The sequence below is a fragment of the Erinaceus europaeus genome, chromosome 9, assembly GCF_950295315.1.
Source record: "Erinaceus europaeus chromosome 9, mEriEur2.1, whole genome shotgun sequence".
NCBI lineage: Eukaryota > Metazoa > Chordata > Mammalia > Eulipotyphla > Erinaceidae > Erinaceus > Erinaceus europaeus.
In genome coordinates, this window is record NC_080170.1 from 79,189,594 (window position 1) to 79,215,741 (window position 26,148).

General features: G+C 39.9%; 1 pseudogene; it reads left to right on the top strand.

The window, feature by feature from the left end:
- Nucleotides 1-300: 300 nt before the first annotated feature.
- On the top strand, nt 301-1,817 carry LOC103122513 (membrane-bound transcription factor site-2 protease-like; annotated as a pseudogene).
- Nucleotides 1,818-26,148: the final 24,331 nt, after the last annotated feature.

The window sequence follows — 26,148 nt, forward strand, 5'->3', positions numbered from 1 at the left end:
TTTCATATAGTTTTATTTGTAAGAGCTCCAAACAGAACATAGTATAAATTCCCATCACCAGGTGGGACAAGACACGGTAGTAAATCCACACACAGTGGGTGTGCTTAGTAATAAGTATATGCAGCACTGTGAATCAAGTCCAACATAATTATGTCAAGTGAAAGACAACAGACAGAAATAAAGGGAACAGGAGAAAGGGGCTTCAGGCAGCTTGGTTCATGCGCTGATACCTGATACCGCGTGGTTGCTGGCTGCCCTGCAGTAAGGAGGACTCACCTGCTTTCCCTCGCCACTGCCGCCATGATCCCGCTGTCATTGGTGGTGGTGATGGGCAACTGGACCGGACCGTCGTCTACCTGGCCGACTTGGTACTGAAGTCATCTGTGTATCTTAAGCATTCTTATGAAGACTGGCTGACAAACAATGGACTGAGCTTCTCCCCTTTCCACATAATGTGACAAACTTGCTTTCAACCGGCCTTTTACAGCTGGGGACAGTGGAAAGCGAGGCTGCTTTACCGATGGTTCAATTTTGGAATAGTGTTTGGCGTAATTGCCATGTTTGGCTCTTTATTCCTCCTGGGGAAGACACTGGTGCAGACCTTAGCACAAATGAGGATTGATTCTCCTGCTTCTTCCTTGTCTCCCTCCTTTTCCTCTTCCTTCTCTTCACTTAATGATCAAGTGCTATAAGTTGTGATTCCTGGTATAAATCTACCAGTCAACCAGCTGACCTATTTCTTTGCTGCAGTCCTCATTAGTGGTGTTGTACATGAAATTGGACATGGGCTAGCAGCTTTCAGGGAACAAGTTCGATTCAATGGCTTTGGGGTTTTCCTCTTCATTATTTATCCTTGAGTATTTGTTGATCTGCTCACCACTCATTTGCAACTTATATCACCAGTTCAACAGCTAAGGATATTTTGTGCAGGTATCTGGCATAACTTTGTCCTTGCACTCCTGGGCATTTTAGCCCTTGTTTGCTCCCTGTAATTCTTTTGCCATTTTACTATACCAGAGTTGGGGTACTTATCACTGAAGTGGCTGAAGACTCACCTGCCACTGGACCCAAAGGTCTTTTTGTGGGAGACCTTGTCACCCACATTCAGGATTGTCCTGTAACTAATGAGCAAGACTGGAATGAATGTCTAGATACCATTACCTGTGAGCCCCAAATAGGTTACTGTATAAGTGCGTCAACTTTGTGCTTATGCTTCCCAGTGAGAATGTACAAATGGATAGATGGCTCAGTTGAATGCTGTAACAATAACAGCCTCACAGATATGTGCTTTTCCTACAGAAATAATTCTAATAGGCGTCTGCATACTTGTCTACCTGCCCAGAAAGCAGTTGAAGCCGCTCTAGTCTGTAGAACCAAAAAAGACTGTAATAAAAGCTCTAGTTCAAGTTTCTGTATAACACCTTCTCTGGAGACTCGTACTTGCTTAATAAAAATTAAACACCCACCTCAAATCGATATGCTGTATATAGGACATCCACTGCATCTTTACTATACAGTGGGCATCACCAGTTTTGTTCCATGTTTCAACTTCCTAAGCATAGATCTGCCTATGAATATGGAGAGATTTGTCAAGTACCTGATTTCCCTCTCAGGAGCTCTGGCTATTGTTAATGCTGTGCCCTGCTTTTGTTTGGATGGACAGTGGATTTGTAATTATTTCTTGGATGCTACTCTTACCTCAGTGGTTGAAGACAGTGATGTCAAAGATCTCATTGGGTTTTTTTATTTTGCTTGGTGGTAGTTTATTTTTAGCTGCCAATGTGACCCTGGGGCTATGGATGGTTACAGCACGGTAGTACTAGTACCCAGCTGACAACAGAATCTTTGATTTATACCATACAATATCAGAAACCTTTCTTGACATGAAATGTAAAGTGCTTCTTTAAAATTACCTTTAAAGCAGAAACTTTAAGCTCCACCTGTATCTCTAATATCCAAACTCTGGGGTGGGAGATAAATAAGACATGAAAGGTACAGTCCTTGTCTATCTACATTCTAGTTTCAGATTTTGAACATGAAAATGCAAGATACATGCAGAACAGTTTTTAAACTGCAGGTTCACAACAAACCATTTTGTGTGACTGCATATCATGCAGAAATAGTGTAAATAAGAATGGAATTGGGTGGAATTAATTGGGTAAAACTTCCTGAAAATACATCACTAGTTCAAAGTTAAAGGAAATCAGACTTTGGCTAAGTGGAAGAGTGACCATTTTCTTGGTCTAACTGATATCTTTGGGCTTGTTTGAAAAGTATTTAAGAATTTAATGGTATACTATTTTTTTACATCTAGAGTCTGATTACAGTTAGTAAGATCCATATAAAATAATCTACTTACATTTAAGGAAAAAATCTTTATCAAATATACCAAATAAATGAAGAAAGTAAGACCTACAATATCATGAAATATGTTTTGTCCTACACAGTTGCCTATTTGATAGTGCATTCTAGTACTCATGTAAAACAGCACTAGCCCTTAACATTCAGTCAGAAGTACCTCTTCTCTGACCTTCATTTGAGCTGAGACTATCAGGATTAAACCTCAGAATGAGCCAGGTCTTCCAATGGTTGGGAACATTTGGGCTGCACTCATTTCAGGATCACTCTTCCTCAATGACAGTCTTCCTCAAGTAGGCTGACCTGGCCTTCCTTTGGAGAGTGGGGCAGTCCCAGAGTAGGCATTTTTCTCTTGTGCTGCTGGGTCTCTTTGGGGCCTAACTTATGTTTCTTGTCTTCTAAAAAGAAATATCCATAAGGCCTGAACTGTACCCTGTCCTCACCAGTACCACCTGTCTCGCTGTGGTGGCCAATTAAATAGCTAGTCTTTGCTTCCCCTTTTGTCTCTAAGCTCCCTCTATGGGTCCACGAAAGAACTGGTGAATGGCTCATATTCAGTGCAAAAGTGGATGTGGTTTTACCATAGTTTGACTACTGACTCTTGAGTTTGAAGGAACTATGACTCATTCTATGCCTTTTGAGTTTTTGGTGTTTTTTTTTTTTAAATTAGGACAGAAATAAATTATGAAAGGAGTGGGAGATATCTGTTTTTAGTCCCCACTCCCCACCTGCATATCACTTGTGAAACTTCCCCCATGCAGGTAGGGAGTGGGGATTCAAACCCTGATCCTTGAACATGGTAACATGTGCATGCAACCAGGTATGCCACTGCCTGCCCCACCTCATTCCATGTCTTTGGATTGGAAATGTATCCCAGGAAGATCTAAATTCTTCACTAAGCAAGAGATTTCATGGGTTCATATTTTTTCACATTACCCAGTTGCTCTTTAGGCATTAAAATTTTCAAATTATTTTGGGAGAAACTCTTTTCAACTGTATTACAAATATCCCTGCCGTCTTAAATTATATCTTGATATATATTTTTTTGCCTCCAGTGTTGTCACTGGGGCTCAGTGCCTGCACAACGAATCCACTGCTCCCGGAAACCCCCCCTTTGTTGCTCTTTTTTTAATCGTTGTTATTGCTGTCATTGTTGTTGGATAGGACAGAGAGAAATCAAGAGAGGAGGGGAAGATAGAGAGGGGAGAGAAAGGTAAACACCTACAGACCTGTTTCACTGCTTGTGAAGTGACCTCCCTGCAGGTGGGGAACAGGGGGGCTCGAACCAGGGTCCTTATACTGAGTGTCCTTGTGCTTCGCACCATGTGCGCTTAAGCCACTGCACTGCCACCCAGCACCCATATCTTGATTTTTTTAACCTTTTTTTTTTGTGTGTGAGCAGAGCACCACTTAGCTCTTGGCTTTTGGTGGTGCTGGGGATTGAACCTGAGATTGCTCACATGCAAGTCCTGTGCCATGCTGATACACTTATCTTTAGCCTTAACAAGTTAATAATCAGTCAAAGTTGTCAGTTACTACTACTGCTGAACACATGCAATCTAATGATTTATCCCAGAAAAGAGCATGTGTTCTTCTCAAACAGCTATTCAGGATCAAAGTGTATTAGCATAGTAATACTCAGACATTCATGCTCAGGTCTGGGAAACACCATGAAATGCTCATGTGATTAATTTAGTGGCATGAGCTAATGAATTTACTTATGAAAATGTTGTCTCTGCACAGGTCATTCTTTCTTTAGTTGAGAAAATATTTTAATATTAATAGTAGGAACTCCTACTATTAGCATCTTTTTACTGGGTGAAAACCAAACACTTTGTTAAGCTTGCTGTTAAATCTCTTACTCTGTTGCTTCATAGACTGAGGCTTTGGGGACCACTTTGTTATAATATTGAGTAGATCGACACATTTATATAGAAATGACTTCATTGTGCAAAAAGGAAACATTACCTGCTATCTCTTCAGTTTGATTGCAAGAACTTCTAGAGCAAGAACTGTGTCATACTCATCTTTGCATTCCAGGTGCAGTGTAAGAACATAAATAGTTAATGTCATCAAATGGTGATGGTTAGTGTTATTTATGGACATTAAAAGCATGTTTCTATTTAAGTTGTAAAAAATATTATTGAATATTTACTGTAGATATGTTAGCACAAAAATAACTTGTAAGGCCTTTGTGTCCCTAGCATATTGTCATCTTTATGAAATTGAGACATTTTAGTTTCTAAAGAACAATTAGAAAAAATGAATTGTTTTGTTCAGCAGTAAAATTTTATTCTCTAGTCTTCCTACTCTGCATTTGCATTTCTGAGTCTTTTTAAAAATCTGTAAAGAATGTATATACTTTTCAACATCTGTTTCTGAATGGACATGCAGTTAAACTTGACCTTTTGATAATATCTTTTACAGGTCATTGTCTGTTCTAATAATAAACATGCGCTTCAAAAAAAAAAAAAGAAAGGAAAAAAACTAGATGGTTCCATTTATATATAATTCAAGATAACAAAATTTCTTCTACAGTGACAGAAGGAAGGTTTAAGGATGTTTGGAGACAGAGAGGGGAGAGGATGTAAAAAGAGGTGATAGACAAGCTCATTTATCTAGATGATAGAGATTTCATGGGTGAGAGCATGTGTCAACACTTTGAGTGGACACTTCAAATATGATAGGATAACTATGTCAATTATACTGTAATAAAAGCTGCTTTAAAAGTGTGAACAGATATTGAAGAGAATATGAGTTCTCAAAAATGTATCATTATGTCTGAAGTAAATAAAGAACTTTCTGCATTTTTTTTCCCACCAGGATTGTTGTTGGGGTACTATGTCAGCATTGTTCCACTGCTCCCTGTGGACTTTCTTTCTTTCTCTCTTTCTCCCTTTCTTTCTTTCTTTCTTTCTTTCTTTCTTTCTTTCTTTCTTTCTTCCCTCCTTTCTTTCTTTCTCCCTTCCTTTCTTTTTCAAAGGGAGAGAGAAAGAAAAAGACAAAGAGAATGAGAGGCAGCTCATCTCTGCTCCATCTCTCATAAAGCTTCCCCATGCATGCTCCACTATGGTCACTGGGTAAAGAGTGCTCTCCACTAGGAAAACGACTTCATCATTCTCCCCCCTTCTTTTTTTAGCTTAGAGATGGAGGAAGAGGGAGAAGGATAGAAAGAGATGGAGAGACACAGAGAGAAGAGAAACTTTAATTCTGTTCCACTATCCATGGAGCTCCTATATGGTGCCAGAGCTTAAACCCAGGGCCTTGTTCATGGCAAGTTCTACAAGTTATCTACTAGACAACTTCCTCCTCTTTGGAATTGCTTGGGATACTGACCAAGGCCCAGCAAAGGAAGCACTGTTAAAATGGAAGACTAAAGAGGATGAGATTCACAGGCAATTTGCTTTATTTCTTTAAAAAAATTTTTTTAATTTTATTTTTGAGAGAGAGAGAGAGAGAGTGAGGAGAGAGAGTTGCTAGAGCTCTATTCAAATCTGGCACATATGGTGCTGGGGATTGAACCTGTGACCTTTGGAGTCTCAGACCTGAAAGTGGCGTGTTGCCTTTATGCTGTGTTCTTGACCCAGCCTCCTTCAGTCTTCTAATATTTATGTGCTAAGACACACACACACACACACACACACACACACACACACACACACACACACACACACAGATAGTGCAGCCTTAACATGTTCAAGTCACAGTGCAGAATCAGGTCCAAATCTTTGGTTTCTTTATATATATATATTTAAAAAATTATTTATAAAATGGAAATATTGGCAAGACCATGGATAAGAGGGGTACATTTCCACACAGTGCTCACCCCCAGAGATCCATATCCAATCGCCTCCCTTGATAGCTTTCCTATTCTTTATCCCTCTAGGAGTATGGACCCAGGATCACTGTGGAGTGCAGAAGGTGGAAGGTCTGGCTTCTGTAATTGCTTTTCCACTGAACATGGGCGTTGGCAGATCTATCCATATTCCCAGCCTGTCTCTCTCTTTCCCTAGTGGAGTAGGGATCTGGGGAGGGGGTGCTCCAAGACACATGGTGGGGTCATCTGCCCAGGGAAGTCAGGCTGGCATCGAAGTATCATCTAGAACCTGGTGGTAGAGTAATGAAGCTGAAAGGTTGACATTCCACGCCTGAAGTTTGGACACAGCCCAAAGTGAAGCATGCCAAAGTAGTACTGTTCCATTGATTAGGTTGGGATCAGCAGATGCAGTATCAGTTGGTATGAACTGAAATAAGAATGCAGGAAATAGAGCCCTGCCCTAGAGGTTCCAGGACTGGGATATGTATGGGCTTTATATAGAGAGGGAAAGGTTCCTACTGTCTTAGGGTTTAAGAAGACAATAGATAGCTATTGCTATACCCAAATAATTTGGCAGTTAGGCTAACTTTGAAAATCCCATTGTTAGGATTTGCTGTGTCATACAAGAACTCGCCATAATTTATATCCTTTTATGCTATTTATATATAGCTATATCTTATAAAGTAATGCCACCAGTTGCTTATGTTCTCCTTAGTCTGAGCTTATAGGAGATTTAATATTTTAAAGGGCCAGTCATTATTAGAAATATATTAACAATTTGAGCCCACTGTTAAAATTCAATCTGATTACCAATTTGAAGTTTTCAGTGCTTAGATTGAAGGAACATATACTGAGCCTCTGGTCTATGCATCAAAAAGTTGGAGATATTCAATCCATTTTTACCCTCTCATATTAATTAGTTATTCATGAGACTGTAAGTTAATAGGAATATACATCCACACCATTCCCACTACCAAAGTTCTGTGTCCCTCCACCCTCCTCCTCCCTCCTCCTCAACCCCCAGTGAGGCTGAACATCTACCCTCACCATCCACCCAGAGATTTTTACTTTGGTGCCATACTCCAAACTCAGTCAGCTTTGAGTTTTCCTTTCTGTTCTTCTTTCTCAACTTCTGTTTATGAGTAGAATCATCCCATACTCATCTTTGTCTTTCTGACTTACCTCACTTAACATAATTCCTTCTAGCTCCATCCAAGATGGGTCACAGAAAGTGGGTTCATTGTTCTTAATAGCTGTGTAGTATTCCATTGTGTATATATACCACAGCTTTCTCAGCCACTCATCTGTTGTTGGGCACCTGGTTGCATCCATGTTTTAGCTATTACAAATTGTTCTGCTATGAACACAGGTGTACACATATCTTTTTGATTGGGCATTATTAAATCCTTGGGGTATATCCCCAGGAGAAAAATTACTGGGTCATATGGAAGGTCTATCTCTAGTCTTGTGAGGGTTCTCCAGACTGCTTTCCACAGAAGTTGGACTAATTTACATTCCCAACAGCAGTGTAGGAGACCTCCTCTGTCCCCACAACCTTTCCAGCATTGGTTGCTGGTGTCATTTTTGATGTATGACATTCTTAGAGGGGTGAGGAGGTATCTCAAATAGTCCTTATTTGCATTTCTCTGACAATCAGTGACCTGGAGCATTTTTCATTAGCTTTTTGGATCACTTCTGAAGTGAATATTCTGTTCAAATCCTCTGCCCATTTTTGGATGGGATAATTTGCTTTTTTGTTACTAAGTTTGGTGAGTTCTTTATATTTTTGGTTATTAGCCTCCTGTCTGATGTATGGCATGTGAAGATCTCCCATTCTGTGAGGGGTCTCTTTGTTTGTGTGATAGTTTCTTTGGCTGTGCAGAAGCTTTTCAATTTGATGTAGCCCCACTGATTTGGTTTTGTTTTAGTCTTCCTTGCAATTGGATTTGTATCATCAAAGATGTCCCTGAGGTTTCGGTGGGAAAGTGTTCCACCAATGGTTTCCTCTTAAGTATTTGGTAGTTTCTGGTCTAATATCCAGGTCCTTGATCCACTTGGAATTGACTTTTGTTTCTGGTGAGATAAACATGGTTCAATTTCATTCTTCTGCATGTTTTAACTCAGTTTTCCTGGCACCATTTATTGAAGAGAGTCTCCTTCTTCCATTTAATACTTCCATTTAATACTTTGGGCCCCCTTGTCAAAAATTAGATGTCCATAGGTGTGGGGGTCTAGTTCTTGGCTTTCAATTCTGTTCCAATGGTCTGTGTGCCTATTTTTTGTTCCAGTACCTGGCTGTTTTGATGATGATGGCCCTGTAATATAGTTTGAGATCTGGGATTGTGATGCCTCCATTTCTGTTTCTTTTCCTGAAGATGGTTTTGGCAATTCTAAGTGTTTTCTGGTTCCAGATAAATGATTGTAATTTTTGTTCTATTATCTTAAAGAAATTTGGTGGGACATTGATGGGTATTGAATTAAATTTGTATATGATTCTGGGAAGAATATTCATTTTGATGATATTAATTCCTCCAATCCATGAACATGGGATATCTTTCCATTTCTTGGTATGATTTTCTATTTCTTTGAATAGTGACGTGTAGTTTTCAGTATACAAGTCTTTCACTTCTTTGGCCAGGTTTATTTATAAGTATTTTATTGATTTTGCTGCAACAGTGAATGGGAGAGATTTCTGGATAGTTATTGTTATCATCACATTATTTGGTAACTGGGTTAACTTTGAGAGGTCCCTTTGTTAGGGTTTGCTGTATAATACCCAGTATCTTGCATATAGTTGTGCCACTGATTGCTTCTGTTCTCCCTGGTCTAGGTTTTTGAGAGAGTCAACATATCAAAGACTCAGCCTATGTATTAAAAAGACTCAGTCTGTGTTTTAAAAAGTTTGAGACATACAATCAATTTTTCCCCTCTCATATTAATTAGTGATTTATATGACTACAATTTAATAGGAATGTACATAAACACCAATCCCACCACCAAAAGACTGTGTCTCATCCCACCCCCTTTCCTCCCACCCCCACCCCCCCCGCTGCCCTGGGAAGCCAAATGTCCACCCTCCCCCTCACCACAGGGTTTTTACATTGATGCCCTACTCTCAATTTAATCAGATCCTGCTTTTAGTTTCCCTATTCTTCTTTCTCAACTTCTGTTGATGAGTAGGATCATCCCATACCCATCTTTATCTTTCTGACTTACCTCACTTAGCATAATTCCCTCTAGCTTCATCCAAGATGAGTCAGAGAAGGTGAGTTCATTGTTCTTAAGGCTGCATAGTATTCCATTGTGTATATATACCACAGCTTTCTCAGCCACTCATCTGTTGTTGTGCATCTGGGTTGCTTCCAGGTTTCAGCTATTATGAATTCTGCTGCTATGAACATAGGTGTACACATACCTTTTTGATTGGGCATTATGGAATCTTTGGGGTATATCCCCAGGAGAGGAATTACTGGGTCATATGGAAGGTCCATGTCTAGCCTTGAGAGAGTTCTCCATACTGCTCTCCAGAGAGGATGGACCAATTTACATTCCCACCAGCAGTGCAGAAGGGTTCCTCTGTCCCTACAGCCTCTCCAGCATTTGTTGCCACTGTCCTTTTTGATGTATGCCATTCTCACAGGAATGAGGTGGTATCTCAATGTCGTCTTTATTTGTATTTCTCTGATAGTCAGCGACCTGGAGCAGTTTTTCATATGTGTGCTGGCCTTTTGGATCTCCTCTGAAGTGAATGTTTTGTTCATATCCTCTGCCCAGTTATGAACGGGGCCATTTGCTTTTTTGGTGCTAAGTTTGCTGAGCTCTTTGTATATTTTGGTTATTACTCTCTTGTCTGATGTATGGCATGTGAAAATCTTCTCCCATTCTGTGAGGGGTCTCTTTGTTTGTATGATAGTTTCTTTGGCTGTGCAGAAGTTTTTCAATTTGATGTAGTCCCATTTGTTTGTTTCTGCTTTAGTCTTACTTGCAGGTAGGTTTCATTAAAGATGTTTAGATGGGAAAGTGTTTAGATGGGAAAGTGTTTCACCAATGTTTTCCTCTAATTATTTGATAGTTTCTGATCTAACATCCAGGTCCTTGATCCATTTGGAGTTGATTTTTGTTTTTGGTGAGATAAGGTGGTTCAATTTCATTCTTCTGCATGTTTCAAAACAGTTTTCCCAGCACCATTTATTGAAGAAAGCCTCCTTCTTCCATTTAATACTTTGAGCCCCTTGTCAAAAATTAGATGTCCATAGGTGTGGGGGTTTAGTTCTTGGATTTCAATTCCACTGGTCTGTGTGCCTATTTTTTGTTCCAGTACCCAGCTGTTTTGATGATGATGGCCCTATAATATAGTTTGAGATCTGGAATTGTGATGCCTCCATTTCTGTTTCTTTTCCTCAAGATGGTTTTGGCAATTCTAGATATTTTCTGGTTCCAAAAACTACAATAAATGATTGTAATTTTTGTTCTATTCTATTTAAAAAGCTTGGTGGAACTTTGATGGGTATTGAATTAAATTTGTATATGGCTCTGGGAAGAATATTCATTTTGATGATATTTTTCTTCCAATCCATGAGCATGGGATGTCTTTCCATTTCTTGGTATCAGTTTCTATTTCCTTGAATAGTGACTCATAGTTTTCAGTATACAAGTCTTTCTCTTCTTTGGTCAGCTTTATTCCTAGGTATTTTATTGATTTTGCTGCAACAGTTAATGGGAGTGATTTCTGGATGTCTTCTTATACATTTAGTGTTTGTATAAACAAATGCCACTGATTTTTGTACATTGATTTTGTAGCCTGACACCATGCTATATTGCCTAATAACTTCCAGTTTTTTTCTGCTGGATTATTTAGGTTTTTCTTTTTACTTTTTTTATTTCTTTATTGGGGAATTAATGTTCTACATTCAACAGTAAATACAGTAGTTTGTACATGCATAAAATTCCCCAGTTTCCCATTTAACAATACAATCCCCACTAGTTCCTCTATCATCCTTCATGGATCTGTATTCTCCCCACCCACCCAACCCCAGAGTCTTTTACTTTGGTGCGATATGCCAATTCCATTTCAGGTCCTACTTCTGTTTTCTTTTCTGATCTTGTTTTTCAACTTCTGCCTGAGAGTGAGATCATCCCATATTCATCCTTCTGTTTCTGACTTATCTCACTTAACATGAATTTTTCAAGGTCCATCCAAGATCGGCTGAAAACGGTGAAGTCACCATTTTTTACAGCTGAGTAGTATATTCCATAGTGTATATAGACCACAACTTGCTCAGCCACTCATCTGTTGTTGTTGGTACCTGGGTTGCTTCCAGGTTTTGGCTATTACAAATTGTGCAGCCAAGAACATATATGTACACAGATCTTTTTGGATGGATATGTTGGGTTCCTTAGGATATATTCCCAAGAGAGGAATTGCAGGATCATAGGGTAGGTCCATTTCTAGTCTTCTGAGAGTTCTCCAGACTGTTCTCCACAGAGGTTGGACCAATTGACATTCCCACCAGCAATTTAGGAGGGTTCCTTTGACCCCACATCCTCTCCAGCATTTGCTGCTGTTACCTTTTCTGATGTATGACATTCTCATAGGAGTGAAGTGGTATCTCATTATTGTCTTTATTTGCATTTCTCTGACAATCAGAGACTTGGAGCATTTTTTCATGTGTTCCTTGGACTTTTGGATCTCTTCTGTGGTTAATATTCTGTCCAAGTCCTCCCCCTATTTTTAGATGGGATTATTTGTTGTCTTGTTGTTGAGTTTGGCAAGCTCTTTATATGTGTTGGTTATTAAACTCTTGTCTGATGTATGGCATGTAAAGATCTTCTCCCATTCTGTGAGAAGTCTCTTGGTTTGAGTAGTGGTTTCTTTTGCTGAGAAGAAGCTTTTTAATTTGATGTAGTCCCATAGGTTTATACTTGCCTTAGTCTTCTTTGTAATTGGATTTATTTCATTGAAGATGTCTTTAAAATTTATGCGGAAAAGAGTTCTGCCAATATTTTTCTCTAAGTATCTGATAGTTTCTGGTCTAACATCCAAGTCCTTGATTCACTTGGAATTTACTTTTGTATTTGGTGAACGACAAAATTCAGTTTCATTCTTCTGCATGTTTCAACCCATTATTTCCAACACCATTTGTTGAAAAGACTCTGCTTTCCCCCATTTAATAGTCTGAGCCCCTTTGTCAAAGATTAGATGTCCATAGGTGTGGGGCCTCACTTCTGGGCTCTCAATTCCATTCCACTTGAGTGTGTCTATTCATGTTCCAGTACCAAGCAGTTTTGATGACAATGGCCCTATAATACAATTTGAAATCTGGGGGGTGTGATGCCTCTGGTTCTGTTCTTTTTTCTCAAGATTGTTTTGGCAATTCTAGGTCTTTTCTGGTTCCAGATAAACATTTGTAGCATTTTTTTTCTATTCTCCTAAAAATGTGCTTGGGATCATGATGTGGGGGGAGAGCATTAAATTTGTATATGGCTCTGGGTAGTATATTCATTTTGATGATGTTAATTCTACCAACCCATGAACATGGAATATCTTTCCACTTCTTTGTGATTTTTTTCAATTTCTTTGAGTAGTGACTCATAATTTTCAGTATACAAGTCTTTCACTTCTTTGGTTAGGTTTACTCCTAGATATTTTATTGTTTTTTGTTGCTATAATAAAAGGAATAGATTTCTGGATTTCAATTTCTTCTAACTAGAGGAATGCCACTGACATTTGAATGTTAATTTTGTAACCTGATACCTTACTGTATTGCCTGATGATTTCCAAAAGCTTCTTGCTGGATTACTTAGGTTTTTCCATGTATACTATCATGTCATCTGCACATAAGGAGAGTTTGACGTCTTCTCTTCCAATCTGTATGCCTTTAATTCCTTGCTCCTGCCTGATTGCTATGGCAAGAGCTTCCAACACTATTTTGAATAGTAATGGTGATAGTGGGCATCCCTGTCTAGTACCTGATCTGAGGGGAAATGCTTCCAGTTTTTCACCATTGAGTATGATGTTGGCTGTAGGTTTGCTATATATAGACTCCACTATCTTCAGGAATTTTCCATCTATTCCCATTTTTTGTAGTGTTTTGATCATAAAGGGATGTTGGATTTTGTCAAAGGCTTTCTCTGCATCTACTGATATGACCATGTGGTTTTTGGTCTTGCTTTTGTTGATGTGGTGGATCACATTGATTTATTTACATATATTAAACCAACCTTGCATGCCTGGGATAAACCCCACTTGGTCATGATGAACAATCTTTTTAATATACTGCTATATCTGGTTAGCTAGAATTTTTGTTCAGTATTTTAGCATCTATGTTCATCAGAGATATTGGTCTGTAGTTTTATTTTTTGGTTGTGTCCCTGTCTGCTTCACAGAAGCTGACAGGGAGTATTCCAGTGTCTTCAATCTTCTGGAATACTTTTAAAAGTAGAGGTATTAGTTCTTCTTTGAAAGTTTTATAGAATTCATTTGTAAAACCATCTGGTCCAGAACTTTTATTTTTGGGGAGATTTTTGATGACTGTTTCAATTTCATTAGTTGTGATGGGCCTGTTCATGTTATCTATTTTCTCTTTACTTAGTTTTGGAAGTTGGTAGGTATCTAGGAAATCGTCCATTTCTTCCAGGTTCTCTAGCTTGGTGGCATATAGTTGTTCATAGAAGCCTCGCATGATATGTTGAATTTCTGTGGTGTCTGTTGTGATAACTTCTCTTTCATTTAGTATCCGATTTATTTGGATCTTCTCCCCTTTTTGTTTTGTGAGTCTGGCTAAAGGTTTGTCGATTTTGTTCACCTTTTCGAAGAACCAACATTCACTTTCGTTGATCTTTCGTATGGTTTTCTTATTCTCAATGTTATTTATTTCTTCCCTAACTTTAGTGATTTCCGTTCTCTGGTTGCTTTAGGGTTCCTTTGTTCTTCTTCTCCTAGGTCTTTACGATGTGCAATCAGGCTGTTTATTTGTGCTTTTTCTTGTTTCCTTCTGTGTGCCTGTATAGCTATGAACTTCCCTCTTAGTACTGCCTTAGCTGTGTCCCAAATATTTTGATAGCTTGTGTCTTCATTTTCATTGAACTCTCGAAACATTTTGATTTCTTCCTTGATTTCCTCTTTGACCCAGAGGTTGTTAAGAAGTGTACTGTTGAGCTTCCACATTTTGGGACTGTTACTAATCTTTTGTTGATTGTTCAGTGTTAGTTTAATTCCACTGTGGTCTGAGAAGATGCGTGGGACTATTTCAATCTTCTTGAATTTTCTGGTGCTGTCTTTGTGGCCTAATATATGGTCTATCCTTGAGAATGACCCATTTGAGTGGATTTGAGTAAAACGTGTATTCCAGTTTCTTGGGATGAATGACTCTGAAAATGTCCAATAGTTCTAGTTTATCTATCTCTTCATTTAGCTCCCTTATGTCTTTATTGATTTTTCTGCCTGGATGATCTGTCAAGTTGAGAGAGTAGGGTGTTGAAGTCCCCTACTATGATTGTGTTGCTGTTAATATATTGCTGTAGCTCTTTCAGTAGACATTTGATGTATTTAGATGGCTTCTCATTGGGTGCATAGATGTTAATAATTGTTAAGTCCTCCTGACTTACTGATCCTCTGAGAATTAATCAGTGTCCATTCCTGTCTTTTTAAATCTTATCTATTTTAAAGTCTATCATGTCAGATATGAGAATAGCTGTTCCTGCCCTTTTTTGTGGGCCATTGGCTTATATGATAGTTTTCCATCCTTTCACTTTAAGTCTGTGTTTGTCTTGTTGAGTTAGGTGGGTTTCCTGTAGACAGCATATTGTTGGGTCGTATTTTCTGATCCATTTTCCTACTCTGTGTTTTTTAATAGGTGAATTCAGGCCATTGACATTTATTGATATCAAAGATTGAAGATATTTTAACGCCATTCTTGTAGAGTTTTAGAGTGTTCTGATATACAACCTATTTATTATGGTCTGACTGTTTATAGAAGACTTTTCAGAACTTCTTTCAGGGCAGGCTTGGTGATAGTTGATTCCTTCAACTGTTGCTTGTCTGAGAAGGTTTTTATGCCTCCATCTAGTCTGAATGACAGTCTGGCAGGATATAGTATTCTTGGTTGAAAGCCTTTCTCATTGAGCACTGGATAGATATCTTGTCATTTTCTTCTGGCCTGTAGTGTTTGTGTGAAGAAGTCTGCTGCTAATCTTATGGGTTTTCCTCTGTAGGTGACTCTTTGTTTTTCTCTTGCAGCCTTCAGCATCCTTTCTTTATCCTTATTCCTTTCCATTCTAAATATGATGTGTCTTGGTGTCTTTAAGTCTGGGTTAATTCAGTTTGGGACCCTCTGGGCTTCTTGAATCTTTATGTCTTTGATGTTGTCTAGACTAGAGAAGTTTTCAGCTATTATGGCCTGGAGAATGGTTTCTTCCTTCTTCTCTTTCTTCCTCTTTTATGCCAATAATGCGTATATTGTTTCTTTTGAAGTCATCCCATAGGACTCTGTTGTTGTTTTCAGCATCTCTTAATCTCTTTTTGAGATCTCTTACTTCTTTTTTTAGTTGTCTCTAATTCATCCTTGATCTTGCTAATTCTGTCTTCAGCCTCATTGATTCTGTTTTCTCTGCCCTCTACTGTTTTCTGGAGTTCATCTATTTTGTTGCCCTGTTCTGATACTGTTTTAGGTTGTTCAACTAGTTGTGTTCTTAGCTCAGTGATTTAAGCTTTCAGCTCTCTAATAACCATGAGATAATTAGTATTTTCTTCCATAGTCTCAAAAAAAATTTCTGATTACAATTTTTTCAAATTCTTTACTAACTCCTGTGATTATTTCCTTCGCTAGTGTTTGGATGTTGAACTCGTTATTTTGTGCTTCACCCTCTGCGGAACTTTTAGCTGGACTCTTGTCCTGGTTTGTTTCTCCAGTATTTCTTCTTGTTGTTTTAACCATTTTATATATTATGTTATGAGTTCCCTCTCTCAGTACTTTTCAAATTACTGATCACTATTGCCTGGATTGACTTGTGTCTAAGTAAGTTAATTAAAGGGTTCACAGTGGTGGAAGTTAACAGTTGTTTCAATAGTATTTTAATCCCTGAGTTGGAGCTCAGTGATTTAAAAGCCTCTTTTTTTTTTTTCTTCCCTGTAGGCTATGGGAGCCTGAGGTATTCTAAACTGTAAGTAGGCTTCTTAGCTTAATCCCAGACTCCTGACCAAGAGATAAAGCAGGGTGTGGCAGAGATAATCCAGTGGTTATGCAAAGAGACTTTCACAGCCCCACTGCTATGCCACTGAGGTATAGGTCTTCTCTTGAGTTTCCTGGTTAGATCTCTGTCCCCTGGTGACCCTCCCTGTCGCTGCTCCAGATTCTGAGGGCAGTAGCAATGGAGACTCAGAGTTGCACTTGGTGAGTCTCTGGGGAGTCCTCTCCTCCCTTCAGCTGTCCCCTTGTTCGTGGAGCAGACTGTAGGTGGTATCTCAACTGATAAACTGCTGGACTGTTAGCAGTCACTTAATCTTTCACTACACTCCTCTCTGTCACCAGCCACACGTGTTTGTACTCACCGGTGATTTAATGGGTTCCTGTGGTCATTCTAGTCCTGTCTTGTTTCCGTCCCAGGTGTTCTCCTTTGGTATTCCTAGTTGATCCGGGAGAGGAGTGGAGAAGAAAGAAGAGGAGAGGAGAGAAAGAGATCTGCTGCTGCTTGTAGCTCTGCCTCCAGAAGTCTATTTATGTTTACTATCATATCATCTGCAAATAGTGATATCCTAACTTCTTCCTTTCCAATCTGTATTCCTTTGATTCCTTTTTCTTGCCTGATTGCTATGGCAAGAACTTCCAATACTATGTTGAAGAGTAATGGTGATAGTGGACACCCCTGTCTAGTCCCCAATCTGAGGGGGAATGGTTTCAGCTTCTGTCCATTGTTGGCTGCAGGTTTGCTATATATGGACTCCACTATCTTGAGGAATTTACCATCTATTCCCATTTTTTTAGAGTTTTGAGCATGAATGGGTGTTGGATTTTGTCAAAGGCTTTTTCTGCATCTATTGATATAATCATGTGATTTTTGGCTTTGCTTTGTATTGATATGGTGAATGACATTGATTGAGTTATGTGTGTTGAACCAGCCTTGCATTCCTGGGATAAATCCTGCTTGGTCATGATGAAAAATCTTTTTGATATACTGCTGTATCTGGTTGGCCAAGATCTTAATATTTTGGCATCTATATTCAACGATATTGATCTGTCGTTTTCCTTTTTTGCTGTGTCCCTATCTGCTTTTGGTATCATGGTGATGCTAGCTTCATAGAAGGTGGAAGGGAGTGTTCCCTTTTTAAATTGCTGGAGTCTCTGAGCTTGGTGTGGAAAACCCCATCCATTTGACATCAGAAGAGACAAATATAAACCATCAGATTGTTCTACAAATAAAAATGAATTCACTGGGTGTTAGAAGCTACTCAGTGGCATTGTGCATGAGGCCTCAAGTTCCCCAACACTAACTGTATCTAAAAAAAAAAAAAAAAGTATGGTGGTCTGGGAGGTGGCACAGTGATAAAGCACGGGACTCTCAAGCATGAGGCCCTGAGTTCAATCCCCAGCAGCACATGTGCCAAAGTTATGTCTGGTTCTTTCTCTCTCCTCCTTTCTCATTAATAAAACCTTTAAAAAAAGTATGTGTAAGAAAATCCTTGAGGTGCTATCTAAAAGATTCACTTGGATAGTGCACTGTTTGTCATGCAGCCCATGTTTGAGTCTGAACTGAAGGTACTTATCCAGCCTAAATGGCATTCCGCTCAGCTAGCTCAGTCGGTAGAGCATGAGACTCTTAATCCAGCCTAAATAGAACAATCTGATGGTTTATTTGTCTCTTCTGATGTCAAATGGATGGGGTTTTCCACTCCAAGCTCAGGAGACTCCGGCAAATTAATTCAATTCTAACTTAACTACCCAGAGCTAGCACAGACTCCACAGGCTAAGATTTTAGTCCTACCAGATGGTCCCCACCCTGCCCTCTGCCCCACCACACACAAACACTTCAAATGTTGATTGCATGTCCAAGTTGTCACCTGTGCTTCTAACTGACCAAAGGTTGTAAATCAGAGCTCCTGACATTCCTTCTTCAGGTCTGATAATTTGCTAGGAAAGTTCACAGAACTCAGGAGAGCAGTTTATGTACTAGATTGCCAGCTTTTATAAAAGGACACAATTTGGAGATAGCCAGCTGGAAGAGCTGCAGGGGATAGAGTCATTAATCTTCATGACCATTCTAGACACACAACCCTGCAAAGGCCACATGTGTATTTCTTATTGTGTCACAAACCACATTAAGGATTCTGAGGTAGGAAGAGTGACCAGGACAGGTGACAAGAGGGCAAGTAAAACTGACTTTTCCCTTCTTATTATTTCTTCACTTCTTGGACACCTGTTGCAGAAATCACCCCCAAATATGAGACCAGAGCCAGGTGTAGTGAAGACAGAGGAGATTTACTTCGCACTAGTGGGGCAAGAGAACTAGATAATAGTTTCTCTGCACCTCTTATAGGGGTAACTTCCAGTTTTATAGGGTTTTACAAGCATGGTTACATTTCAGTTACCTTGGAGACAGGCTGCTGGGAAATTGTGCAGATGCATTCACATCTGCCATGTTGTCCCCTCAGGCTATTGCTAGATTCTTGGAGTGCCTGTTCACCATGTTGTGCCCTCAGGACATTGTCAATTCCCCGCAATAGTTGAAGTGTTTTGGTTACTCCTCCCCCTTCCCATTCTCGTGAGAGTTATTATCCTACCCTGGAGTGCTATGGTTACTCCTCCCCCTTCCCATTCTCATGAGAGCTACACCCATAAAAGCCCTTCTTCTTCCGCACCTCTCTCTCTTGCCGGCCCTTCACTTCGGTGGTTAGACACAGGGAAGGTTGCTGCGTGAGGCGGCCATTTTTGCTACCTCCACGTGGCCCAAGCTGCTTCTCTCTCACCCAACTCTGAGGTGCCAGCGCAAATAAAGATTTGTGTTCCCTCTTCGCTCTGGATCTCCTCTCTCTCTTATCTGCAGCACAGCTCGATAACAGGCCAGATGGATTATTTTCCCAAGAATGAAGACAAGGTGACTATTTTATGACACAAAACAGGCACAAGATCTTCAGCTGTGGTGCTGGCTGTGATAAGGGTCTTGAGCTTATTTGGTCTGGCCAGGCCCTGTTGCTCCCTACAACCATAATTGTCTTTATCTTAAAGCACTGCTACCTTAGGCCATCCTGCTTAGGAATGCAGGGGGGAGGTGCAGCACATCAGATACAAGTGAAGCATGAGTTTATTATTCATCTATTCTCTACACCACACCAAAAACCTTTGGCATAAATGGGCCCTCACTCAACCTTCTAGTTATTTCTTGCATTAAATCACTGGACATGTCGATATCCTGTTTAATCTGAATTCTAGCAAGAAAAGCAGACAGGAGGCAAGGTAGAAATGAACAGAAAGGGCTGAGGAGGCAGTATAATGGTTATGCAAGATTTTCATGTTTCAGGCTCTGAGTTTCCAAGTTCAGTCCCTGGCTCCACCATAAGTCAGAGCTGAGCAGTGCTCAGGAAGGAAAGAAGGAAAAAAAGGAGGGAGAAAGGAAAGAAGGGAGGGAGGGAGGGTGAAAGGGAGAAAGGAAGGGAGAGAGCCAGGCAGTAGTACACCTAGTTGAATACATATGTTACCTGCATAAAGCCTGGGGTTCAAGCTCTCTATCCCCAGCTGCAAGAGGGAAACTTTATAGGGTGGGGGAGCTTCACTGGCACAGCAGTGCTGCATGTCTATCTCTCCCTCTCTATTTCCCTCTCCTCTCTCAATTTCTCTCTGTCATATCAAATAAAAAAGGATTTTAAAAAAATGAATCAAACTTTAAAAAGAAAGGAAAGGGGAGTAAGAAAGGAAAAGAGGGATGGGGGATTCTCATCTTTGGACAGATGGAGGTGAGAAGGTGAGAGTGTATCTAGGACACTCGTTTTCCACTAGTGGTGCCTTATATGCTGCTTCATGAATAATTTAATGGACTTGTATGATTTGTTCCCTCAAAGGAAGCTAGGGGCCAGTTTGGAATATTATCCACAAAGCTTTTTTTTTTTTCTTTTTTGTGACACTCAAAACTATATGTTCCGTATTTGCTATTTGCTATGGTGATTCAGATACAGAAACAAACCTAACCCTCCTGCTCAGCTCTAAAACAAAGATCAGTTTGGAGTGTTTGCTAACTGCCTTCACAGTGCTCTCAATCCTCAGCCCTCACAGCTTCCAGGATCGACCTTTCCGTGGTGCATCCCGTGAGTACCCATTCATTGGGGAAACTGACGATCCTTCCTAGCCGACTGAATCCACATGGATCCCAGTCACTTTCAAAGCCATTAACTAGCTATGGAAGAAGGGCAAATGCTAGAAGAAGAACAGCTTCCAGGAGGAGCTTCTATTATTAGCTCTATTGTGTGGAGGAAGAACAAATGGCCCAAGGTCAAACAAGTGGTGAGAGGTGGGTGTGAGTGCAGGTTACAGAGGTGTCAGGACTAGGGTAATACTTGGCTTCTCTGTCTCTCTCATTCCCTCTGTCTCTGCCTCTGTCTCCATTGCATATACACACACAGAAGGGGTGTATGGAGATTGCTGAGAGCCTGGGGTCATTGCTACTAACCAGCCCTCTAGAGTAGGCCAAGAGTTTATGGTGTAGCAGGTGGGAGTCATCAAGTGCCAGCTTTCCCTAAACTGGTGTGTAAAGATCCTTGTGGATAAGTCCAAAGGGGGCAGCTTCTACTTTTACATGTGCCCTTTCCCTGTTCTGCAGAGAACAGTTGTGTCTCTCACAATCAGCAATGTGACTATAGAAGTGCTAAGGTGTAAGCACAGCCCAGCTGCCAAAAAAAAAAAAAGTGTGTTCCCAAGTTCTACTGTGACTAGTTACATGAACCCAGGTTTATGTATAGATACAGATGTAGATGTAAAGATAGAGGTAGATAGACAGATGTAGAGTGAGGGTAAGAAAGACCATAGCAGTCTTATAAATCATTCTTTCCCCAATATAGTGATTTGGGGAAAAAAAAAACAAAGACAGAACTAGAATAAGGGCCAAGTGGTGGTATACCCAGTAGAGTGTATATGTAACAGTGTGCAAGGACCCAGGTTTAACCCCCGATTTGTATTTTCTCAAACGCACTCTGCAAAAGAAATGAAAATATTTTAATATAACCATTATGCTATCTCCACAGCATGACTCCCCACTGACTGGAATTCCCTCAACAGCTTCTGCTGCTTGTTCTTTTGTTTCAAATTCCATAGAGACAAATCCCTTTTGCTCTCCAGCAGTCTTATAATGTAGTGTGAGCAGACAAGAAACAATGCCATATTTCCCAAATGGACTTTCAATCCAGATGCAATCAACATTTTGGGGATTTCACTTCTCTTATAAACTAGCAGTCTTGAATCTGTATGGATTTCATAACCCTGGTGTTACTCGAAAGGTCGATGCATTTTAACTCAGCTATTAAAAGGGAGATGAAATAAAAATGAAGACTGGGAAGGTTACATGTGGGAAGGAAAAGAAAGATAACATTTATCAAGCAGTTAAAGTATATCGGTGCTGTTGTTTGATACAGATAGGCAGAGAGAAGGAGAGACTGAAAGGGATCACAACACCAAAAACTTACTTTGATACAGTAGGGGCAGGGCTCAAACCTGGGTTACATACTGTAAGGTAATTAAAGCACAGTAGTATTCAAGTGAGCTATTCCTCTGGATCAATATGTCAGGTGTTTTATGTTTAGCTCTTTGACCCATTGTTCCGCAGTTCATGCGAGGTAAGTACAATGATCCTTCTCCTTGCTTTAAGTCTATTTTAAAAACATATGAGAATACAGGATCTCCAGAGGATGTCCCAAAGTCTCAGGACTGATAGAAGAGCAGGGTTCAGACCAGCATAACCCTGAGCTCCATTATTTCCCACCATGTCTGCTGCCCAAACTCAGGGAGCTTTTGCTCCATTTCTCCTGACATTTGGAGTTTGATCAAAAACAAAATGTGGATCACGCTATCACAAGTGTTTTCAGTACACATTTATTGCAAAACCACAGTACAGTTAACTATACTGTCAACACAATCATATTTCCTAGCTGAGCAGGAGACTGTCATTCTAATGTGGTTCTCCAAAGCAGTGGAAGCTTCTACAGATGCTCCTGCACTGTTGAGTAATGACTGGGACACCCATTCTGAAACAGGAGTTCTAAACTATTAAACATTTAATTAGCACTTTGGCAAAGCAATACACATTACCATTTCTACAGTATATCAGCACGAAGATTTTAAATGCATCCTTGTTTTTCAGAATCTTCGGTATTTACCATGTGTAAAATGAAGCAGAGTTTTAAATAAAATGCTATGCCAAAACATAGTTTCTTGAAAAGACCCAATGGAAAGGAAGGGAAATTGCATAGGAACAATATTTTATCAGTGCTTACAGTTGACATTAATTATAGTTCTAAAAGAATAAAACACTCAGAACTTCAACATTTCCTTACAAAAGTATACTTAGCCATAAAATAAAGGTCTATAAAACCCTAAATATCACAAAAGTAAAATACAATTTTAAAAAATGTAAGTGCAGTACAATCTTTATATAGTAAGAACCACTTTAAAACATGGAACACTGCATAAGTCATGATGAAAGGGAGATTATTGCACACATGCATGCTTTGACAGTTGCTCAGAGTCCCCCCCCCCCCATTGAAAAGCCAGGACAACAGAGATCTCTAGTATCCTCCCCCTACCACCTGGATCAAGTGAGCAGATGGTAAACAACTCCCCTGCACCCATGTATAATAGCACCATGTCTCATGTTGGGAGAAAGTTTGCTCAGGAGCATAGAGTGTCACAGGAGGGAGAGCACCTGCCTCCATAGAGGCTGTGTCAGGCCTGGATCTCAGGAGTGCTAGAGTTGGAAGAAATCAAAGACTTTCTGGTTTCTGGTCTTTCCTTGTCCTTGGGGCAGTCCTGCCTGTTCACTTACATAGAGCCCAGAGACAAGGAGTCTCTGCTCTGCTCTTTTCTGCAGAACCCCCACCCGACTCCTTCCACCTGCTGTTCACAGCTCACCTGCCTGCTCAGCCTGCCATGTGGTTCAGAGCCATGAAAGGCAGAGAACAAGAGAGATTCAGAGCTGGGGAGATAGTTATGTAAAAGGGCTTTTGTGCTGTGGGGGCTCCAAAGGTCCCAGGCTCAATCCCCAGCATCATTGTAAGCCAGAGCTGAATAGTGCTCTGGGGAAAACAAACAAACAAACAAACAAACAAAATAAAAACAAAAAACTAGAACACTTTGGTGTACTACACCAAAGTAAGACTCTGGGGTGGAGGGAAGGGTTCATGTCCTGGAATATGATGGCAGAGGAGGACCTTGTGGGGGTTGAATTGTTATGTGGAAAACTGAAGAATGTTACACATGTATGAACTATTGTATTTTACTGTCAACTGTAAACCATTAATCCCCCAATAAAGAAATTTAAAAAAAAAAGAAAAAAAAAACCTAGACCACTTAACTCTGACTTGAAAGCAGAACAGAAGAATAGCAGGGTGCTCTGGCTTTTGGAGTGATTTTACTGGGTCAGCCATTCTGGCTTGCTTCTTGGCATGTTACTAAGGGCTGAGGTGGCTGGAAAAGCCTGAATGGAGTAACAGATGATAATCAAATTGGACCCAAGTCCTTTCAGCATGAAGAGCAATTATACCAGCAGGTGCCTGGAACACAACAATCAGTTGAAGGCATGCCTCCAACTATGGAACTTTCTTTTGGAGGATGGAAGGGAGGGGAAGCCACAGAACAGTAGTGAACAAGTTAGACTTCTGACTAAAACAGAGCTCCTCCCAAAAGGCAGGGGCTATTCAGAACTCAACAGGGGCCTCTGCTCCTCCAGATAGGGCAGATATATTAATGTAAACTTTGTTAAATATAAAAATAACATGGCACTTCCTGGCCACCCCACTCCTGCCTCCATTCTCTAGAAGAATGCCCAAGTGGAAAAGGAGTGGCTCTGGGACAGATGCCAGGGTGGTGCAATGCCTTTCTACCCCTTAAGCAGTTGAGCAAGCAGTTGGCCAGCAGGTTACAAGTGGGAAACTGGGCTGGATGATTTAGCAAAAATGAGCCAGTTCTGAGGCTCTATTTTTCAGGTTTTGTTTCCACTACAACTTCCTGCCTCCAAGTCTACTCCACTTCTGCGCAGCAGATACATTAACACATGTCCTTTAGGCCAGGCACCCCTCACACTACCTCTTCTACAGTAGACCTTGTAGAATGCTCTTCTACAGCAGACCTGAAATCTTTTAAAAGAGATTTTTAAAAAAGATCTTTATTATTTTTTAATGAGGAAGAAAAAGAGGGGGAGGGAGAGAAAAGGAGGAAGGGAGATGGAGACAGGCTAGAACACTGCTCAGCTCTGGCTTATGGTGGTGCTGGGAACTGAACCTGGGACTTCAGAGCCTCGGGCATGAGTCTTTTGCAGAACTACTATGTTGTATCTCCAGCCCTAGATCTGAAATCTTTAGTAGCTTTTCAGCTTTGCTTAAACCCTTGCAACTTTTCATGCCATCGAGTCAGATTTCTCTGAACTTCCCTTCACAGGCTGCCAAGGTGTCTTTTTATTCTGTGGAGATTACTGGCAATTATATATTGATTTGTGACAAGCATGGACTTTTTTTTTTTTTTTGGTCACCCCAAGGTCAACTTTTTCAGTTGTACCAAAAATTCTCCTACAACCTGGGTAGTTCATATATCAAAGTAGACATATCCCCGGGTGAGTTTTCGTGCCAATCCAAGCATGGGTTTTTTTGTTTTGTTTTGTTTTGTTTTGTTTTAACAGCTTAAGGAAGCAGAATTTAGAAATACTTTTTTCAAATAAAGTTTCCAGTAGCCTTTGGGGAGGGTGCTGCTAGCTTTAAATTATGGTTTTTATGAGTGCACACATCAGAATAAAAAAAATTCTCTGAGGGCTGGGATGTCTCTTACTTATCCCTGCATTCTCAATGCCATGCTCAGTGCTCAGCATGCAGGGGTCCAAAATATACTGAATGACCCAGCTTCCTCCAGTCCCATATTTAAAGAAAAAAAAAATCTTATCTCCTTTTCTTAGCATTTAATATTAACTATGATGAAATTCTTGCCTGACTTTATTTTGGGATATTTGGTTATATTCATATTGCTTTGTAAAATACTCAAAAGAAAAACACAACAGACTGCTTTAAATAAGTGATTTTAAAAGAAAAGAAAAAAAAGTTAAAAATATGAAGTAAATTTCAGAGCTTGGATAGGAGAATTTCCTGATAAAAGAGTAAACAGGTAAAGGAATCAGGAGCTGGTTCATTAGAGTAACTTTTCTCCAGTTATATGAAATGACAACTACAGGCAACAAGATGTAGCATGGAACTTTACATGTCTGGGACACAGAGTCTGTGTTCAAGTTGAGTAAGAAAGACAACAAAGTAGGCACTTCCCTATTTGAGTTACAAGAAGATGAAATGTTAAGGCTAAGATAACAATTCATTTTTTTTTTCCTGGAAAGGACAAACACAATTGCACTTCTTTGTGACATAGCAAGTGTTCTGAAGCACAAGAAGACACTTTAGCTCCATTCCACTGAGCAGCTCCATCCTGTTTAGGCAGGTGAAGTGGCTCAGTGACCTGTCATGATGTGTTACAGCTACTTTCTCTGAGTCATACCTATATGGATCTAGACAGTTATGTTTTTAGTCAAGGAAGTGGGTTTTTTTGGAACTTATCAATGTAATTTACAGATAGGATATTCCAAATACTGTTTTCATGAAACTCCTCACTCCATCTCATGTATTATTTCTTTTTAAAAAAATCTTTCATTTATTTTAGAGATAGAAAAATTGAGAGGGAATGGAGAGATAGTAAAGGAGAGAGAGATTTGTAGAATTGTTTTAACATTCATGAAACCCCCCTCCT